This window comes from Dioscorea cayenensis, chromosome 6 (assembly GCF_009730915.1).
Source record: "Dioscorea cayenensis subsp. rotundata cultivar TDr96_F1 chromosome 6, TDr96_F1_v2_PseudoChromosome.rev07_lg8_w22 25.fasta, whole genome shotgun sequence".
Classification (NCBI taxonomy): domain Eukaryota; kingdom Viridiplantae; phylum Streptophyta; class Magnoliopsida; order Dioscoreales; family Dioscoreaceae; genus Dioscorea; species Dioscorea cayenensis.
Genome location: NC_052476.1, coordinates 18,482,124 through 18,502,454, shown reverse-complemented (window position 1 = coordinate 18,502,454; position 20,331 = coordinate 18,482,124). Strand labels below are relative to the sequence as shown.

At 39.0% G+C, this 20,331-nt stretch overlaps 2 non-coding genes across 2 annotated transcripts; one reads left to right on the top strand and one right to left on the bottom strand.

Annotated features, from left to right (window-relative positions):
- Positions 1–5,952: 5,952 nt before the first annotated feature.
- LOC120264064 lies at positions 5,953–6,059 on the top strand. The gene has a single exon (XR_005537244.1). It is a non-coding gene; the product is annotated as a small nucleolar RNA R71 (small nucleolar RNA).
- A 4,082-nt stretch (positions 6,060–10,141) lies between these two features.
- Positions 10,142–10,248, bottom strand: LOC120264046. Its single transcript, XR_005537227.1, has one exon. It is a non-coding gene; the product is annotated as a small nucleolar RNA R71 (small nucleolar RNA).
- Between the last annotated feature and the right edge of the window lie 10,083 nt (positions 10,249–20,331).

Sequence of the window (20,331 nt, the reverse complement as noted above, 5' to 3'; positions counted from 1 at the left end):
TCTTTTAAAGGGGGAAGTTTATGGGCCCCACTAAGAAATTTAATTTTTATTTTAATTTTAAATGTTAATGTTAGGTGGTTACGTTAAAACGTTTTTATATTCTATTTTTGTTTTAGTTTTGAAACCCTAGCCGTATCTTCGTCTACTTCAATTTTACATCACCCTTTTAAAAAAAGGGAAGAGACCTAACCTCATTTCTTTATCTCCCTTTTTGTGTGTGGTGTTGGCGGCAAGGATGGGAGAAGGATTTCGTTGCTTCACTATTATATTGAGGTAAGCTCTGGGCATTAATTTGGCAAATTTGTTGATAGATCTATCTTTAGAGCTACACCGTTTCTTTTCATTCTCTTGCATTATTGTTGTCAAAGTGGATTAGGATTAATAAAGCTAACTGTTCAACACTGGAAATTGGACTTTTTGACTCTGTTCGGAGATGGAATCTATGTTGTGAATATGATTTCGGCTGATTCGATGATTACTTAAGAATAATGGAAACAGAGAAGATAAATATTCTAATGTTCATGAGATTGATTGCTATTTTACTATCAAAGATGCTCAAGTATGAAGATTATGTTTCCAAATTATAATGAGGATGAAATGTATTTTTGTAACCTAATTAGAAGATTTGATTTATTTGAGGAAAATTAGGTTCATAAATATTGTGTAGCATAACAGAGATCCCTTTATAATTTGGTAGACTTAAAGACATAATTTGGAGGAAAACAAACTAAGAAAATCGTTCATATTGATGTTATTTATCTTACTGCCAAATTTCAAAATTTTTGCAGATGTATCCTGTAAGATATAGCCTTTATATTCAGGTTCCTCGGGTTGGTTTTCTCTGTAGTCCCTCAAGCGTATTTTGATTTTGTTTATGGTTTTGATTCTGAATTAGACATAGATTTATATAATAATGTTGTAGAAGATGATTTTATCTTTGATTCTACCAAATTTTAGAATTTTTAACACTATAATTTATAGATATAATTAGATTTCTATAGGTGTGCTCAATGGCATTTCTGTATAAAGCATGAAGATTGATTAGAGAATTTTATGATCTTAGAGGTTGAATCATGACTCATGTTTTATAAGAAAGTTGTTCAATTATGAGTTATTTATATGCTTTTAAAGTTTAACCTCATTTGAAGTTATATGTTGTGAGATATTTTTATTAGAAAATTCTTGTCTGAAATGGTTGGTTTCCATGTTTATGATTTTTAAAAGTGATCGCTTAGATCATGTTGATCTCAAATGATTGTGAGATTTGGATATGTTCTAAATGTATATGTCTAGTTTTCTCAGAATATTGAAATTTTTGATTTGGGCTAGGATTCGTAAAGCTATGATGATTTCAATCTTAAGGGTTGTAGGGGAATTGGTTATTAGTCTCGACTTTGGTAGCTTTGTTAGTGTCTTAAACATGTTTTTGCATTCATTTGAATTCTAGAATTTGTTTTGTCTATAATTTTGGTGGTTTATTCCCAAATATAGGACTTTCTGAGAAAACTAAATTGGTGTTGATTCAAAATTTGGCCGTTAGACAGGGAAGTATTCTACATATAAATCCTATTATATGTATATAATAAAAAAAATTCTAGTTTTATGAACTTTTGAAATTTTTGAGAAAAATAGTGATTATTTCGATTTATATTTTGAATTACTTATTTATTTATTATTTCCAATTCATATGTAAGTATTTAGGTTTGGAAATGAATTGGAATTATTTTATATCTGAAAATGGGTTCATTGAATTTCTGTATTTTGTTTCGATAGATATTTGAACGTAACATGTTTTGACATAGCAAATTGTAGTCCCCAACTAACTTTGTAATAACCCTGTCACTAGGGTTAAACACTGACTTTGTCGATACGTACTTCTAAAATAGAAACTATAGTTTCCCAACTCTTTCCGTCGATTAACAATAATGACCTTTGATAATTCTGACTCGGGTCACCGAGGGTAAACATATGACCTATGATATTTATGCTAAGCTCACTGAGGGTAAATATATGACCTTTGATATTTTGTTTTGGAAATAGTTATTTGTGGAATATATATGGTTGACTTTTAGATCAATTTTTCTTTATTGAAAAACTTGACTTCTGAATTTGATTATGATATACTTGTATTTTATTATATTTTGTTTGAGTTTTGAAATTTTCAAACTTTTATGATCGCGATATTTTTAGTAGGCACTTACTGGGCTATTAAGATCATAATTCCATTGTAAATTGTTTCAAATCAGGAGTACACCTGTCACGGATGGCATAGCGGGAATCGTTGAGTGAGCACCGTTTTAGTACCAATTAAGGAAGACTTAGATTTGTATTCAGTTTATTTTGTACTCCAGCACCTTATTGTTTTGATCTAGCTTTTTATTTTGGCTTCCTAATTTGTGGTGTATTTCTTTGTGTAGCTTGTAGAATCGGGTTTTGAGGCCTTGCACGCCTACTAGGTCTCGACCTTATAGGTGTGTGGCCGTTTGTCGATGCACGGAGTCCGACAAGCTGTGTTTTTGGCGTGACAAAAAGATGTATGTATTTATGAACTAATATTATTAATAATATGTTTCAATTTCTAGTGACATTAAAAAAGAATAGTTGTTATGAAACAGAAGTAGCCTCATATGGTTAAGACTGTTCAAAATAATAATTGGCAAGAACGAAAAATAAGAGTATTCAATAACGGCTAATAAAGATATCATTTTCTGTGAGTTAGTTTTATGGTAAGCAAAAGCTCATTCTTGCACTTTGTACTCCAAGGAAAAGAAAGATTAAGAGCGTCTAAAGTTTTCTTTCTTTCAACAAAAAAGGGGCATGTTTGAATTAAGGAAAGAAAAAGACCTCAACAAGAGATATATAGCATTAGTCTTTAATTTGGAAGGATTTTTAGATCATTCACACTCTAGCTCTTGTTAAATAAACATGTGATCAATTATAGACTCAGTCTCTCGCTAACGAAACCTATGCTTGCAAATTCGGTGTCTCACTAAGGGGTTATTTTGCATTGTTTTAAATTTCTGTTTTTTGTTTTCAATTTCATTTCATGTTTGGGAAACAAAACTAATGAAAACATGTTTGCCACATTGTTTTTGTTTTTAAATATTTTGGCAACAATCATCATGTTTTTTTAAAAAATTAGGTTACAACATTTTCATATGTTCAACTTTTTTGGAAACGTTTTCAAAACCCTTTCTCCTTCCACTATGAAACTCATCCTCTTCTACTCTTCTCACTCTCTCTCTCTCTCTCTCTCCTTTTGGTTTTTAATTTTGATTTTTTTGCAAAATATCAATTTTTTTTTACAAATTAATACCAATAGTTTAAAAATTAACAGTTTTAAGAAAATAATTATAAAAAATATTATTTGGCTGGTTAATATTTACAAATGGGTTTATAAAGTATAAACAATTATATTTTTAGAAAGTATTTGTGAAAATTGTTGTTTAACCCTCTGATTTTTATAAAGTAGGGCATAACATATAATATATATATAAATTTTGATAAAATTATTTGTGAATATTTATTGTTTGAGCAATTAAATTTTTCCTTGATTTTTCAAAAAAGTTTATGACTATAACTCCAAAGCCCCTCCCCCATATATATTTTTTTTAAATCGAATGGGTTCAATCTGAATATATGTGTATATATATAATATAATATAATTATTTAAGGCAAACCCCAAAATCTATTTTAAATTTTTGAGTCAGCAGACCATATATCTTCCTTCTGGTTCCCACACTGACACCAAGTAAGTTACAACAAATGGCTCAAGTTAGTAGAAATTGCCAAGAAGTTATTGGAAGATTATGAACATGTATAAATTTGTTCTTTTCAAATGGTTCAAATTTTATGAGATATTTTTCACTCATTATTGTATATAAAACTGCATAACTATTATCATGCATTTAGTTATTGATTCTTCATTAAGCATGCATTTTCCTAGCTTTTTTAATGAATTATTCTTCCTTTGTGTACAAACTACTTCTTTTAGTTATTTTGCATATAAGAAGCTGGAGCTGACCCAAAACTTTGATGAATTGATGATGTTCCAAAGTCAAAGAGGACAATGAAAACACTTAGCTGGTGGGCCAGCTTTTCCATGATACACAACCCACATGTGGTCTGTAAAAGTACCTGAGACCGAGTTTCTGACATTGGGTATAAAGGATATCAAGAAAGGGTTTTTCTGCAAGAGAAAAGGTAGGGCAGAAGAGGTGGTAGCTGGACAAAGATCAAAGGTGGCTCTAAAGGCTCCAAGAGGAGGAAAATGAGGAGAAAAGGGCTGGAAACCTAAAGATCAAGTCTTTGTGGGCAACATAGGGAATTTCCAAGCTCTATTGTGGTGTGCTCTTGAATAGTTTCTGGGTTTCTTGTTCTCTCTTGTACTTAAAACATGGAAGTGTAGAACTTCTCTCTAAGTTTAGGATTAGCCCAAAGTAGTGCTGATTGATGTGCTTGTTTCTTTTGTAAGGATCTTTTATGAATTAATGGTAGATTTCTTTGAGTTGGCTTTTGATTTCTGTTTGCATAGCTTGTGAGTGTGAAAGCCTTGCTTGCTTTATCTTAGAGATCAAGATCAATTGAACGGTTATTCTAGATCCCAGAAATTCTTAAGTCAACCTTGAAATTATTGAAAGGTATTTCACGAGGGTTTATTGTTTAATCATTGAGCTTGATAGGGTTTTGAAAGAGTTCATCTACTAAGGGTAAATATATGACCTCTGACATTTTGTTTTGGAAATAGTTATTTGTGGAGTATATATGGTTGACTTTTTGATCAGTTATGTTTTACTGAAAAACTTGACTTCTGAATTTGATTATGATATACTTGTATTTTATTATATCTTGTTTGAGTTTTGAAATTTTGAAACTTTTATGATTCCGATATTTTTAGTAGGTGCTTACTGGGCTGTCAAGCTCATAAATTCCGTTGTAAATTGTTTCAAATCAGGACTGCACTTGTCACGGATAGCCTAGCGGAAATCGTTGAGTGAGCGCCATTTTAGTAGCAGTTAAGGAAGACTTAGATTTGTATGCAGTTTAATTTGTACTCTAGCACCTTAGTGTTTTGATCTAGCTTGTTATGAAGTTTTAGTTTTTTTGGCTTCCTAATTTGTGGTGCGTTTCTTTGCGCAGCTTGTAGAATCTGGTTTTGAGGCCTTCCACGCCTACTAGGTCTTGACCTTGTAGGTGTGCGGCCGTTTGTCGATGCACGAAGTCCGGCAAGCTTGGTTTGGGGCATGACAAAGGAAGCATAATAGAGGGTTCTTGCACTTGAAACGATTGTCCTAGGCGGAGTAATATCCGGGTACCCCATCTTTATCGATTGCCTTACCTTCTCCTTTACTTGTGCTCTCTTACTTGTTGTTTTTACTTTTGAGAATTGAATCATTGTCACATATAACACTATTCACTTTTCACATAGTTAAGAAGCGAATTAAGTATTTTTATTCTCTACTCTCTGTGGATACGATACCCACTCATCCAGGATTATTACTTCGACAAACCCATGCACTTGCGGGATATAAGCAAGGGGACCTTGTCAATGGGTTTCCTTGATTCCTCATGCCATTACCCACAAAATCGACATTCTCAACCGAAGATACATCACCAATAGAGATCGGGCAATCAAAGGGAGCATGTCCTCCACCACACCTAGTGCAAGTAGTCACGGCCGCCACTCTATTCGAAGTTAGAAGATCTAACTTCTTACTCAATGATTCCACTTGAGCCGGCAACGAAGTCACTGCATCTATCTCATGGAGACTGGCCACCTTTTTCTTCTCCCTAGCATTCCATTGGTAGTTGTTTAACCCTATTTCTTCAACTAGCTGACGGGCATCACCGGGGGTCTTGCTACCTAAGGTACCTCATGCTGCCGCATCTAAGAGTTGCCTTGTAATCAGATTCAAACTGTTGTAAAAGGCCTGAGTAATCATCCATTCCGGAAATCCGTGTTGCGGGCACTTTCTCAGGAGCTCCTTGAACCTTTCCCATGTCTCAAATAGAGACTCCAATTCCAACTATACAAAGGATGAGATCTCATTCCTAAGCCGGGAGGGAAATATCGGCCAAGAAAAGCTTCTACCATCTCCTCCCATGTGGTAATTGATGCTCTAGGTAATAAGTGTAGCCACTGCTTCGCTCTCCTTTTCAAGGAAAATGGGAAGGCTCTCAACTTGATGGCATCATCTGTCACCCCATTTATCTTCAGTATATAACACACCTCGAGAAAATACTCTATATGACTGTTTGGATCCGTATCGGCTAAACTATTGAACTGTGCGGATTGCTGTAATATGTGGATGAATGCCGGCTTTAGCTCGAAGTTCTAAGCTGTAATCGGAGGACGCACAATCCTCGATTGTGTTCCCATTATTGAAGGTCTGGCATAATCGGATAATGTTCGCTGCTACTCATTCTGTTCTGTAATGTTTTCAAATTCTTCTACTTCCAAATCAGCTAGATTAGACTGTTCTTGTAAAGGTTCTTTCCCTTTTCTTCTAAGTGTACGTTCGAGATCGGGATCTCCTTCAATCAATGCCGAAGGGTTCCCTAGGGTCATAACTTGGAGCTACACCAATAGAAAGAATACAAAATCAGAGCGATGATAGAAAAGAAGATATGAAATAGAATGAATGAATAGCTAAGAAAACAAAGTGCAAAGTATCTCTAAATGCCTATTCCCCTGCAACGGTGCCAAAACCTTGACACGTCCGTATATGCGTGTAAACCGCAAGTTCACGGGTGTCGAGGTAATAATCCAAGATGAGTGGGTATCGTATCTATAGAGAGTAGGGAATAAAGACATTTAAGTTATTTCTTAACTAATATGGAAGATAAATAGTGATAAGTGTAACAAAATATGAAATAACAAAAATAAAAGTAACAAGATAGAGAGCACAAGTAAAGGAGAAGGTAAGGCAATCGATAAAGATGGGGTACCCGGATATTGATCCGCCTAGGACAATCGTTTTAAGTGCAAGAACCCTCTATTATACTTCCTAATTGATGCAACAATGAGTCGTGGAAATCCTTAATTACATGATCCCAAATCTAAGGTCAACCATGTCTAACTCTATACATGTCCCGGAGGAGAGATTGAATAACCTCTAAACCTTGCACTCGCATAGAATTGCAATGAGCTGTAGGAATTCCTAGTGATAAACCCTATTTCTATGTATAGACCTAACCCTTCAGTCCAGGTGGAAGATCCCTAGCCACAATTAAGCCCTAGGTGCTAAAATCACTTCAACTCTTCACTCCGTTGCACTCGTAACTAAGCCCCAGGGAAGGTGATCCCTTAGCCCATTCACTCTACTATGGCCGCAAAGAACTCTTGGAATGTGGAGGTAGGATAGATTACACCGAAGGGGAAAGGGGACGCTCGCCTACCTCTCGACTCACCCTCTCAACCCTTTCCAATCTAGCTTTGTCTAACTCTCAAGGTGTGTCACTCACTCACAAGAGGTACCAACAAGAACTATCAACCCTAGTGTCACTCTAGGGGAGTATTCATACAATCAAGCATTCAAGGTTGGAACTCACAATAAACATCAATTAATTGCAAGCATAATAAAGAGATTCAATGAAATGAATACATCCTAGTGTTCACAAATACCCAAGTACCCACTAAGGGTTTAGCTCTCCATGGAGCTAGATACAATCAATGAAATCGAATGTAAAAGCATAGAATCCATAAAAAAAAACCCCTCGATAGTCGTGGTGATGATCTTGTGGAGAGTCCTCTACCCGTCGCAATGGTCCCTTTGTCCGGCCTAGGATACACCTCGCCGAATCGATGCCAAGGAAATCTCTCCCAATAACATTCTTCCAAACGGCACGCGATGTGAGAGCCGTAGAACATCTCCAAATCCCTAGCCAATACCACTCAAAACCGTAGCCGCAGTCCTCTCTCAAGTTGTGGAAAAGATGGAGAAAAGAATCCTGAAATCAGGGCTGAAATCGGCTTTTAAAGGGCTGGAATCGGTAATCCACAGGCCCATGTGGGTGCCCCTATGGATTTTTCACACGGGCGTGTGGAATTTCCAGACGCCCGTGTGGATTCTCTATTTTTCGGTTTTCTCGGCCGGCTGTAAACAGTGCTGCTTCAGTATTTTTGCTACAGTGTTTTCTTCAATACCCTGCTACAGTACCGGCATGAAATACTCCTGAATCCATACTTTCATCGAGGTAACGCAAACGGGCACACATTTACATCATGGATCGCCTTGCTTCTTTAATAACGGACATGTTGGTGGAGATCTTGTTCTATATGCACAAGTCGGAATGCTTGAATGTGACTGCCCTTGTGCCCCTCCAAATACTTGTGCTAACTCGAGTACGAGGAGGTTAGCACACATTCCTGCATCTGGAACCTGACCTATTTATTCGCGTTTGAACCTTAGCAAGATTTTCTCCAAATTAGTGCATTACGACCCACATTGGATTTTTTCTCTCATAATAGGCCTCACAACCCTACCTGCATAAAAGTAACGTAAATACACCCATATTAGCATTAAAACCCGAGAAAAGTAATGCTCAACATAAGGACAGAACGCTTCGCATTCCTATCGCACAAGCACTTATCAACCCCCTAGTGGGTACTTGGATTTTGTAAACCCTAGGATGTTATTGTTTCATTGATCTTTTATTATGCTTTCCTTAACTGATGTTTCAATTGAGTTCCAATCTTGAGTGCTTGTGGAATGATTTCTCCCCTAGACTGACACTAGGGTTGAGAGTCCATCTTGGTAACCATTATAGATGAGTGACACACTATGAGGGTTAGACATTATTTTATAGAAGGGGTTTGAGAGGGTGAGTCGAGAGGTAGCGGAGCGTCCCCTTTCCCCTTTGGTGTCATTTATCCTACCTCTATTTCCTTGAGTTCTTTGCGGTCACAATAGACTCAAGTTCTAGAGGATGAACTCCACTGGGGCTTAGTTGCACGAGCAACAGACTAAAGCATTGAAGTAACTCTAGTGTCTGGGGCTTAGATGTGACTAGGGGCCTTTCGCCTGGACCAAAGGGTTAGGTCCATACATAGGAAGAGAATTTATCACTTGGATTCCCTAGAACTCCATGCAACTTTACACAGTGTGAGGTGTTGAGATTGAGCAATTTCTCCACCGGGACATAGTGTAGAGTTAGTCACGATTGACCTTAGATTTGGGACCGTGTGCTTAAGGATTTCAACGACTCATTGAGCATTTATTAGGAAGTAAAATAGTTGGTCTTGCACTTGAAACATTAATCCAAGGGGAAGCATTGCCCGAGTAACCCACTTCTATCGATTGCCTTACCTCTCACTTACTTTTGCCTCTCATTCTTGTTTCCTCTTTTATCTTTGTTTTCATTACATTTTATCGATACTATCATTGTTCACTTTCACGTGGTTAAGTAGCAATTTAAGTAATTTTACTCCCTACTCCCTGTGGATATGATACCCTACTCACCTGGGATTTATTACTCGATAAACCCGTGCACTTGTGGGTCACACACAAGGGGCGTTGTCAATTTTTTGGCGCCATTGCCGGGGAGTAGGCATTTAGAGATACTTTGTACTTTTGCTATTTTAGCTATTCATTCATTCTTCTTATCCTATCATCGTTCTAATTTTGTTTTCTTTCTTTTGGTGCAGCTCCAGGTTATGACGTGAGGAAACCCTTCGATACTAATTGAAGGTGATCCTGAACTTGAACACACATTCAGAAGAAGGGGTAAAGAACCTGTGCAAGAACCGCTGAATCTAGCTGAAGTGGAAGTTGAAGGATCTTACAACATGGTGGAACAGAATGAACAACAGAGAAAACTCTCTGATTACGCTAGACCATCAGTACTTGGGACACAATCTAGCATTGTGCGACCCCCGATTATAGCTCCAAATTTTGAGTTGAAGCCAGCATTCATCCAAATGATAAAGAAGTCAGCGCAGTTCGATGGTTGGCCGATGAGGATCCAAACAATCACATTGAGAACTTCTTAGAAGTTTGAGACATGCTGAAGATCAACGGTGTTGCGGATGATGCTATTAGATTGAGGGCATTCCCATCGTTTACCACAAGCATCCATCACGACATGGAATGAAATGGTCAAATCTTTTCTTGCAATATACTTTCCTCTGGGGAAATCGGCAAAGCTTCACAATGAGATATCATCATTTATTCAGATGGAGCTTGAGTATTTGTTTAAGACATAGGAGCGATTCAAGGATCTTTTGTGGAAGTGCCCACATCATGGATTCCTCGAATGGATGATCATTCAAACCTTTTACAACAGGTTGAATCCAAGTACAAGACAACTTCTAGATGCCGCTGCAGGAGGTACAATGGGGAATAAGACTCCCGATGAAGCCCGACAATTAGTAGAAGAAATGGCAATGAATAGCTACCAATGGAATGCAAGGGAAAAGAAGAAAGTGGCCAGACTCCATGAGATCGATGCGGTTACATCGTTGGTGGCACATGTGGAGGCATTGAGTAAGAAATTAGACACTCTAACTTCTCCTAGATTGGCGACCGTAACGAATTGTGATGGATATGGGGGAGGGCATGCCCCATCTGATAGCCCGATAGCTGTTGGTGGTATTTTATTCGTTGAGCAAGTTGACTATGTGGATAATGCAATGAGAAACCAAGACAATCCTTATAGCAACACCTACAACCAGGGGTGGAGGAATCACCCAAATTTCTCATGGAGTAACCAAGGGCAGTAAAAGGCCATAACACAACCGGGTTTCCAACAACAACAAGAAGCCCCGAATATGGAAAATAGAGTTTTAGGTTTGGAGACCCGGATGACCAACTTAGAGAAAGCCTTGACCCGATTTGTTCAATCATCGGATATATGATTTCAATCGGTCGAGGCTACACTTCGCAACCACACAGCTTCATTACATAACCTAGAAAATGAAGTGGGGGAAATCGCGAAGTCTCTATCGGAGAGACCACAAGGAAGCTTACCCAGTAACACTGAAACTAACCCACGAGAGCATGTGAAGGTAATCACTTTAAGAAGTGGTCATGAGATTGAAGGTAGGTTTCCAAGTGAGAAGACCAATGTTAAAGCACCGGAGGTCGTAGAGGTTGAGAAGGGAGCAACTTAGGAGAAGGAGGTAGCGCCCCTACCTTACAAGCCACGAATCCCTTATCCCTCTAGATTGAAGAAAGACCAAAATGATGACCAATACAAAATGTTGTTGGGTCTATTCAAGCAATTGCACATCAACATTCCTTTTATGGAGACATTGTCTCAAATGCCTCGGTATACAAAGTTCTTGAAAGATCTATTGACCAACAAGAGGAAGTTGGAAGAGAGTGCATCGGTGATATTAGATGCCTCTTGTTTGGCAGTTTTGCAAAAGAATATGCCGAACAAGAAGAAAGACCCAGGAAGTTTCATTATCCCGTGCAACATTGGCAACATGACTGAAGAGATGGTATTTGCAGACTCAGAGGCGAGTATCAATGTCATGCCATACTCTTTCATTCAAAAGTTAGGCTTGGGAGAGCCTAGGCCCACTCAGATGACTTTGTAATTGGTGGACCAGACGGAAAGACATATGAGGGGCATCATTGAAGACGTGCTTGTCAAATTGGACAAGTACATATTTTCTGTAGACTTCATAGTGTTAGATGTGGATGAGGATGCAGATGTTCCTTTGATACTTGGGAGGTCATTCCTGCGCACTTCCAAGGCATTGATCGACATGGAAGGTGGGGAGTTGACACTGAGGATTGGAGATGAAAAGCGTTGAATTGGGAGTGTTTTGGCTGATTACTGTAGCAAAATACTATATCAAGTACTGTAGCAGTCACTGTTTACAGCCGGCAAAAAAAAAAAGGATTTCCAGAGAATCCACACAAACGTGTGGAAATTCCTCACGCCCATGTAAAAATTCCACATGCCCGTATGGTAGATCTACAGGGGCGTGTGGATGCCCGATTCCAGCCCTATTTAAGCCACGATTTAGCCCGATTTTGGGAATCTTTTTTCCCCTCTTCTCTTCCACTTTTCTCCATCGTTTCAGAGACCGTCGGATAGGGTTCGGAGAGGCTTTTGGCAAGTCTTTGTAGTGGTTTGAGGGATTCAACACTGTAATTCGCTTAGAAGAAGTTTATTAGGGGAGCTTTCGTCGGCATAGATCCAGCGAGGTGTGTCCTAGGCCGGATAAGGGGACCTTTGGAGAAGACTTGGCTACTCCACAAGACCATTGATATGTCAACCGAGGGGGTTTTCTTATGGAACTCTTGTTTTTACTTTCGATTTCATTGTTGATTGTATTGTGCTCCATGGAGAGCTAAACCCCCTAGTGGGTACTTAGATTTTGTAAACCCTAGGATGTTATTGTTTCATTGATATTTTATTATGCTTTCCTCAATTGATGTTTCAATTGAGTTCCAATCTTGAGTGCTTATTGAATGATTTCTCCCCTAGAGTGACACTAGGGTTGAGAGTCCATCTTGGTAACCATTGTAGATGAGTGACACACTACGAGAGTTAGACATTACTTGATTGGAGAGGGTTGAGAGGGTGAGTCGAGAGGTAGTGGAGCGTCCCCTTTCCCCTCTAGTGTGATTTATCCTACTTCCATTTCCTTGAGTTATTTGCGGTCACAATAGACTGAAGTTCTAGAGGATGAACTCCACTTTGGTTTAGTTGTGTAAGTAACAGGCTCAAGCGTTGAAGTGACTCTAGTGTCTGAGGCTTACATGTGACTAGGGACCTTTCGCCTCGACCAAAGGGTTAGGTCTATACATAGGAAGAGGGTTTATCACTTGGATTCCCTAGAACTCCTTGCAACTTTACACAGTGTGAGGTGTTGAGACTGAGAGATTTCTCTGCCAGGACATAGTGTTGAGTTAGTCACGGGTGACCTTAGATTTGGGACCGTGTGCTTAAGGATTTCCATGACTCATTGAGCATTGATTAGAAAGTATAATAATTGGTCTTGCACTTGAAACATTAATCCTAGGGGAAGCAATGCCCGGGTACCCCACTTCTATCGATTGCCTTACCTCTCACTTACTTTTGTCTCTCATTCTTGTTTCCTTTTCTATCTTTGTTTTCATTACATTTTGTCGATACTATCATTGTTCACTTTCACGTGATTAAGTAGTAATTTAAGTATTTTTATTCCCTATTTCCTTTGGATACAATACCCTACTCACCAGGGATGTATTACTCGACAAACCCGTGCACTTGCGGGTCACATGCATGGGGTATTGTCAGCAAGCTCCCCCAATAACTATCTTTCGACGGAAGACGGTGTCAAAGGCTGTAGAACCACTCTAAAAATCTTGCCAAAGCCTCTCTAAACCCCAGCCTTAGGCCTCTCCAAAGTTGTGGAAGAGATGGAAAAAAGGTGGAAAAGAGGATTCCCAAATTGGTACAAGTCACGACTTCATAAAGGGCTGGAATCAGGAATCCACACTAGCGTGTGGAATTGACACACGCCAGTGTGAATCTGCAGGAATTTGATATTTTGTGGCCTATAAATAGTAACTACTATAGTAAATTTCTACAATAATTTGCTATAGTAACCTGCTACAGTACTCCGCCAAAAACACTCCCGAATCCATACTTTTCATCGAGGCAACATAAACATGCACACATCTATGCCGTAGATCGCGTCGCTTCATCAATGAGGGATAACATTAATGAAGATCTTACTATCATTGAACAAGTCGGAACACATAAGTGTGACTGCCTTTGTGCCCCTCCAATTTACGTATTACATCAAGCATAATGTAGGTTAGCACACACTCATACATCTTTGAGCACAACTTGTGTCTTCTCGTGTGTCCACTTTAAGATTCCATCAATATAATGCATTCGCAATCTACATTGGCTCCTTTCTTTTCTATTTAGCTCCACAACCCTATATGAGCAAAAGAACACAAAAACACAAGTATTAGTAATAAAACCTGATAATTGTAATGCTCATCGTAAGAAAAGGATACTTCGTATTCTTAGTACATAAGCACTTATCAATAGGAGCCCCCTCCAGTGAATATTTTTTCTTTATCTCAAGCCCATGATCATTTTGAGAGGCTCGAGAGTGCTGTAGTGGTATTATAGATGGACTTAGCTGAGATTTGTGAGACTCAGATTGCGAACCACGCTGAGATAATGGCGCGTCTTGATACACTCCAACACATTCTTGAGCGAGACATTACCTCGCCATTCATTATAAGACAGTGAGCATCACTAGTACCACCAGCGTCACCATCATCAGTACCACAGGGATCACCATCAGCAACACAAGCAATATCAGTACCAGCAGAGGATGACAGCGATGCTTGAGGCATCTTTATGTTTCTTTATGCTTTTGTTATTTTACTTCAGCATTTTATTTTAGAATTGTATCACTTAGAAAGGATTTTTCTTCTGTGTTTATCTTATTGCTTTTCAGTTATATCGAGTTGTATTTCATTTTCTTATTTTTATAGAATCGATTTTATTTCACTTGTTGAGCTTTACTGAACCCTCTTGTGTATATGTGCAGATGGTCTTGTAAGTCTTGGAATTAAGGAAAAGTCACTAACACAGTCATGTGGCATTTCATATGGTTGTGTGTGCTCTACAACCCATTGGAACTCAACTCTCCATAAATATAGCTCCATTAAGTGCAACACTAGAAGTTCAAGGGAGTATTGTTTCAATTGCCTATCTTCACACATGCTTTATTTGTTTTAAATCTTTATTGTGCTTACATGCATATATTGAGGGCAATGTACATCTTAAGTGTGGGGGGAGTTCACATTACACATGTTCTATACTTATGAATTTATTGTTCATCCTCATGTAGCCAAGGGCGGTTCATTTTAGTTAAAATGGTTGTATTCTTAAGTTTAGGAGAATTTTGAGCATTGAATACTATTATGCTCTAGTTTTCCTTGAAATTTAAGGAATTTTTGCCCGATTATTTCTTGTTGCACTACTCATTCATTAAACCTTGTTGAAACTCAAGTTCAACACTTAAGGGACTATTTTAGCATGGTCTTGGTTTAAATTTTTGGAAAAAAAAAATGTTTGTTATTGCATTGGGGGTGAAAAGATCTACTACCTATGAAGTATGACTGAAAGAGCTATCTAATAAAATGAGTGAAAGCTACTACCCAGGTAGAAACAGCTACCACCTCAAAAGTGTGAAAGCCACTTTGGCGACAGCCTAGGAAAGGGCTACCTTAGAGGATGTGTGAAGCTACTACCTTCTCTCTTTGTGTGTAAATAAGTCTTCTTTAATAAGAACTTTGAGGAGTACATGTTGGGATAACTTAAGTGAGTTTACACACACTAACACAATATCTGGTTTGTTGTACTTTTTTATTTAAGTTTTTAGCTAAAGAAATGATTTCTCTTATTTGATGTTTGAATTTTCCTCTCTTCTAGAATGCCTCTTTTGCATACTTTTGGTGAACCTAAGGCCGAACACTTTCAATTTTCCCTCATAGATGGTTTATTGTTTTATTTTTGCTTGAGGACAAGCAAATGCTTAAATGTGGGAGAGTTTGATAAGTGCCTGTGTATAAGTAGTACTATGTGTACTTTTCTTACATTGAGCATTATTTTTATCAGATTTTATTGCTCATTCATGTGTATTTGTGTTCTTTTGTGCATTTAGGGTTGTAGAGACAATTTTGGAAGAAAGGAAGCAAAAATATATCATGGACGCGATTTTTGAGGAAATCTCTTGTACCGAACAAGGATCAAGGTACAAGTTATGATTACTGACAAGGTTCCCTTGCGTATATCCCGCAAGTGCATGGGTTTGTCGAAGTAATAATCCTGGGTGAGCGGGTATCAAATCCACATGGAATAGGGACTAAAAATACTTAATTCGATTCTTAGCTATGTGAAAAATCAATGTTGATAAGTGTGACAATGATTCAATTTTCAACAATAAAAACAACAAGTAAGAGAGCAAAAGTAAAGAAAGGGGGTAAGGCAATCGATAAAGATGGGGTACTCGGATAATGCTCCGCCTAGGATAATTGTTTCAAGTGCAAGAACCCTCTATTATGCTTCCTAATCAATGCAATGGTGAGTCGTGGAAATCCTTAATTACATAGTCCCAAATCTAAGGTCAACTATGCCTAACTCTATACATGTCCCGGAGGAGAAATTAAACAATCTCAACACCTCGCACTCCCATAGAGTTGCAATGAGCTCTAGGGATTCCAAGTGATAAATCTCTTCCTAATTATAGACCTAACCCTTTAGTCCAGGTGGAAGGTCCCTAACCACAATTGATCCCTAGATACTAAGATCACCTCAACGCTTCACTCCGTTGCACGCGCAACTAAACCCCAGCAGAAGTTCATCCCTTAGACCATTCACTCTATTATGGCCGCAAAGAACTCGAGGAACGAAGGTAGAATCTATCATGTCGGAGGGGAAAGGGGACGCTCCTGTACCTCTCGACTCACCCTCTCAACCCTCTCCAACCTAGCTGTGTCTAACGCTCGTGGTGTGTTACTCACTCACAAGGTTACCAACGAGAACTCTCAACCCTAGTGTCATTCTAGGGGAAATGTTCATACAATCAAGCATTCAAGGTTGGAACTCACAATAAACATCAATTAATTGAAAGCATAATAAAGAGATTCAATGAAACAAATACATTTTAGGGTTGACAATATCCAAGTACCCACTAGGGGTTTAACTCTCCATGGAGCTAAGTACAATCAAAGAAATAGAATGTAAAAGCAATGAATACATAAAGAAACCCCCTCGATAGTCGTGTCAATGGTCTTGTGGAAAGTCCTCTACTCGTCGTCCAAGGATTCCCCCGTCCGGTATAGGATACGCCTCGACGGAAGCTCCCCTACCAAACTTCTTCCTAAGGAATGACGATGTCGGAGCCGTAGAACCTCTCCAAAACCTTGGCCAATACCCCTCAAAACCCTAGCCGAAGCCCTCTCTCAAGTTGGAGAAAAGATGGAGAAAAGAATACTAAAATCGGTGCTGATACAGCTTTAAATAGGGCTGGAATCGGGCAACTACAAGGGCGTGGATGCTTTACGTGCCCGTGCGGAATTTCTACACGGACGTGGATAATTTCCACATGCCCGTGTGGATTCTCTGAACTACTGTTCTCTCGGCCGGTTGTGAACAGTGCTGCTACAGTACTTGCTACCATATTTCTAAAATGCTCTGCTACATCATCCGGCCTGAATAGCTTCCCGAATCCATACTTTCATCAGAGTAACGCAAACGGGCACACGTTCACGTCGTGGATCACTTGCTTCTTCAATGATAGGCAAGTTGGTGGAGCTCTTGTTCTATGTGCATAAGTCGGAATGCTCGAGTGTGACTGCCTTTGTGCCTCTCCAAATGGATGTGCCAAACTCGAATACGAGGAGGTTGGCACACACTCTAACATTTCACATCGACCTATGTCTTCGCATTTGAACCTTAGCAAGATTTCCTCCAAAATCGGTGCATTGTAATCCACATTGGCTTCTTTCCTTCATAAACGGCCTCACAACCCTACCTGCATAAAAGGAACATACAAACACATATATTAGTGTAAAAACCCGAGAAAAGTAATGCTTAACATAAGGAAAGAATGCTTCGCATTCATATCACCCAAGTACTTATCAAACTCCCCCACACTTAAGCTTTTGCTTGTCCTCAAGCAAAAATTAAACATTCTGTGCATCAATGAAGAAAATATTGAAAGTGCTTGGCCTTAGGTTCACCAAAGTATACAAAGAGAGCATTCTACAAGTAAGGGAAATTTCAACATTAAATACAAAAAAATCAAAGCTCTAGCTAAAAAAACTTGAATAATAAAAAGGACAACAAACCTGAAATCGTGTACGTGTGTGAACTCACTCAAAACAACCCAAGGTATACTCCTCAAAATTCTAAGTACAAGGGACTTATTTATCTACAAAATTGACAACAATTTCAAAGATGGTAGTAGCTTCACACATCCTCTAAGGTAGCCCTTTCCAAAGCTGCCGCTAAGGTGGCTTTCACACTTTCGAGGTGGTAGCTCTTTCTACCGGAGTGGTAGCTTTCACTCATCCTATGAGATAGCTCTTCTCTCATTAGGGCATAGCTAGTATCCGACTTATGAGAGTAGCTTCATACTTCATAGGTGGTAGCTCTTTCCACCCAACAAGCACAAATAAACAATAAAACTTTTTTGTTCTTTCTTTTCATTTTCCATTTTTTTTTTTTACACAAAACACAACTATAACTAGTCCTTTTAACATCGAACATGAGTTTCCAAAAGAGTTTAAAGAGTGAGTAGTGCAACAAATGTCAATTGGGTAAAAATTCCTAGAAATTCAAGCAAGAACTAGAGCATGAAAACATTCAATGTTAAAAATCCTCCTAAACTCAAGAATACAATCAATGCAACTAGGGTGAACCGCCATTGGCTATGTAAGCATATATCAATCAAGAACAATAGAAACGATGTGTGCACTGTGAAACTCCCTCCCCCCCCACACACACTTTAGTTGTACATTGTCCTCAATGTACACATGTAAGCTCACTCATAATGTATATCAATGAAGAATATATGTGGGAGAAGCAATCAAAACAATACTCCCCTGACTCCTAGTGTTGCGTTTGATGGAGCTAAGTCCTTGGGCGTAATGTTCCTACGGGTTGTGAAGCTCACACAGGCAAGTGCCGAAGCACCTTGGCCGTGCCCATGCCCATGATAAAGTCTCAATTCCCATGATAACAAGACCATCTGCACGCATACACGATGGGGTTCAGTGAAGCTCAATAAAACAAAAACAACTCGAGTATACAAAAGATAGAGCAATGAATACAACTCGAGACAACAAAATGAAAATAAACTCAGAAGGAAAATCCTTTCTGAGTATACAAATCCAAAATAAAATGCAGAAAATAAAATGCGAAAAATAAGAACAGAGAAGGTAAAGACGCCTCAAGTGTCGGTGTCAATAGCTAGTACATCTGTTCCGCTGTTGGTGAAGATGATGCTGGTACTGCAAAATAAATGAAGATTGGCAAAGAAAAGAGAAAAAGAAGCTTACCAACATAATGAAAATAAAAGACTAGAAAACGGCCGGAAAACTCAATTAACAACCCTCTAAAACGACGGTGAGAGGTCAGGAGAGGGCAAGGATTTGTTCTCAAAACGTTTGAGGGTGAAAAGATGAAGAAACCCGAAAAGATTTTAAAGAAAACCTGCGGTTCTAGCATTTCTGTACATCCACACGGGCGTGTGGAAATTTCCCACGCCCATGTGCCCGACCCACAGGGGCAGACACACGCCCCTGTGGACTCTCCATGCAATCGAGAAAATTCTATAAGTAACACCCACACCCTTGCGAAACTTCCACACGGGCGTGGACATTCACAGGCCCAACTCACAGGGGCAAACACACGCCCCTGTGTCTTCTCGGTATGGAGAGAACTCGTCTGCTGAGATTCGCACGGGCGTGTGGAAATTACCCACGCCCGTGCAGTTTTCACAAGGTCGCCCACAGGGGCGAGTTCACGCCCCTGTGTGCTCTCGGGATAATCTGCCACACTCTGCAGGAATTCACACGCCCGTGTGGAAATTACCCACGGGCGTGCGAAAATCGCATGGTCGTTCATAGGGGCAGCCGCACGCCCCTGTGCCTTCTATGGATGAGCTCGAAATACAAATCCACGGGCGTGCGGAAATTCCACACGCCCGTGCATTTTCACTGGATGCCTTAAAAAATTTTACAGGCTCTGCAGAAAATTTCTAAACATGTTTACACACTCAGAGCCTGCCCTAATATGCAAGTTTTACTAGTGAAAAACATGAGAAATAGCTCAAACGACCAAAACTTTACCAAAACACATGAAAGCACAAGATAACACCAACGGTGCACAAGGAAAGCATAGCAATGGCATATAAGAATCAAAACACCAACACTCAAGCTCTTATTCATGCAAACACTAAACTAAAAAGTAGGAAAACAGTAATTGCTTGGGTTTCCTACCAAGAAGCGCTTGTTTTACGTCACTTAGCTTGACGTACCTCTCCCTTACCTTATGGGGGCTTGAAAAGAGTGTGTTCCTCCCGACTAGATATTTCATAGCTACTTTCTTTAAACCAAAAATCTACTTGCAAGGGTGGAATATTTGTTGGAGAATCCAACCATCTTACCATTGGCCTCCACAGAAATAATTTGGGTTCGGAATTGTCCAAGCTTAGCACAGGTGGGTCATTGGATGGCTTCAATCTCCTACCCACGTCTTCTTCCAAACCTAAAATCTCTTTCTTGCAATTTATGAGTTGATTAATCCCAAAGAGAGATGCTTGCTCCATTACCTTAGGGGTTGCTTCTTCTTCAATTT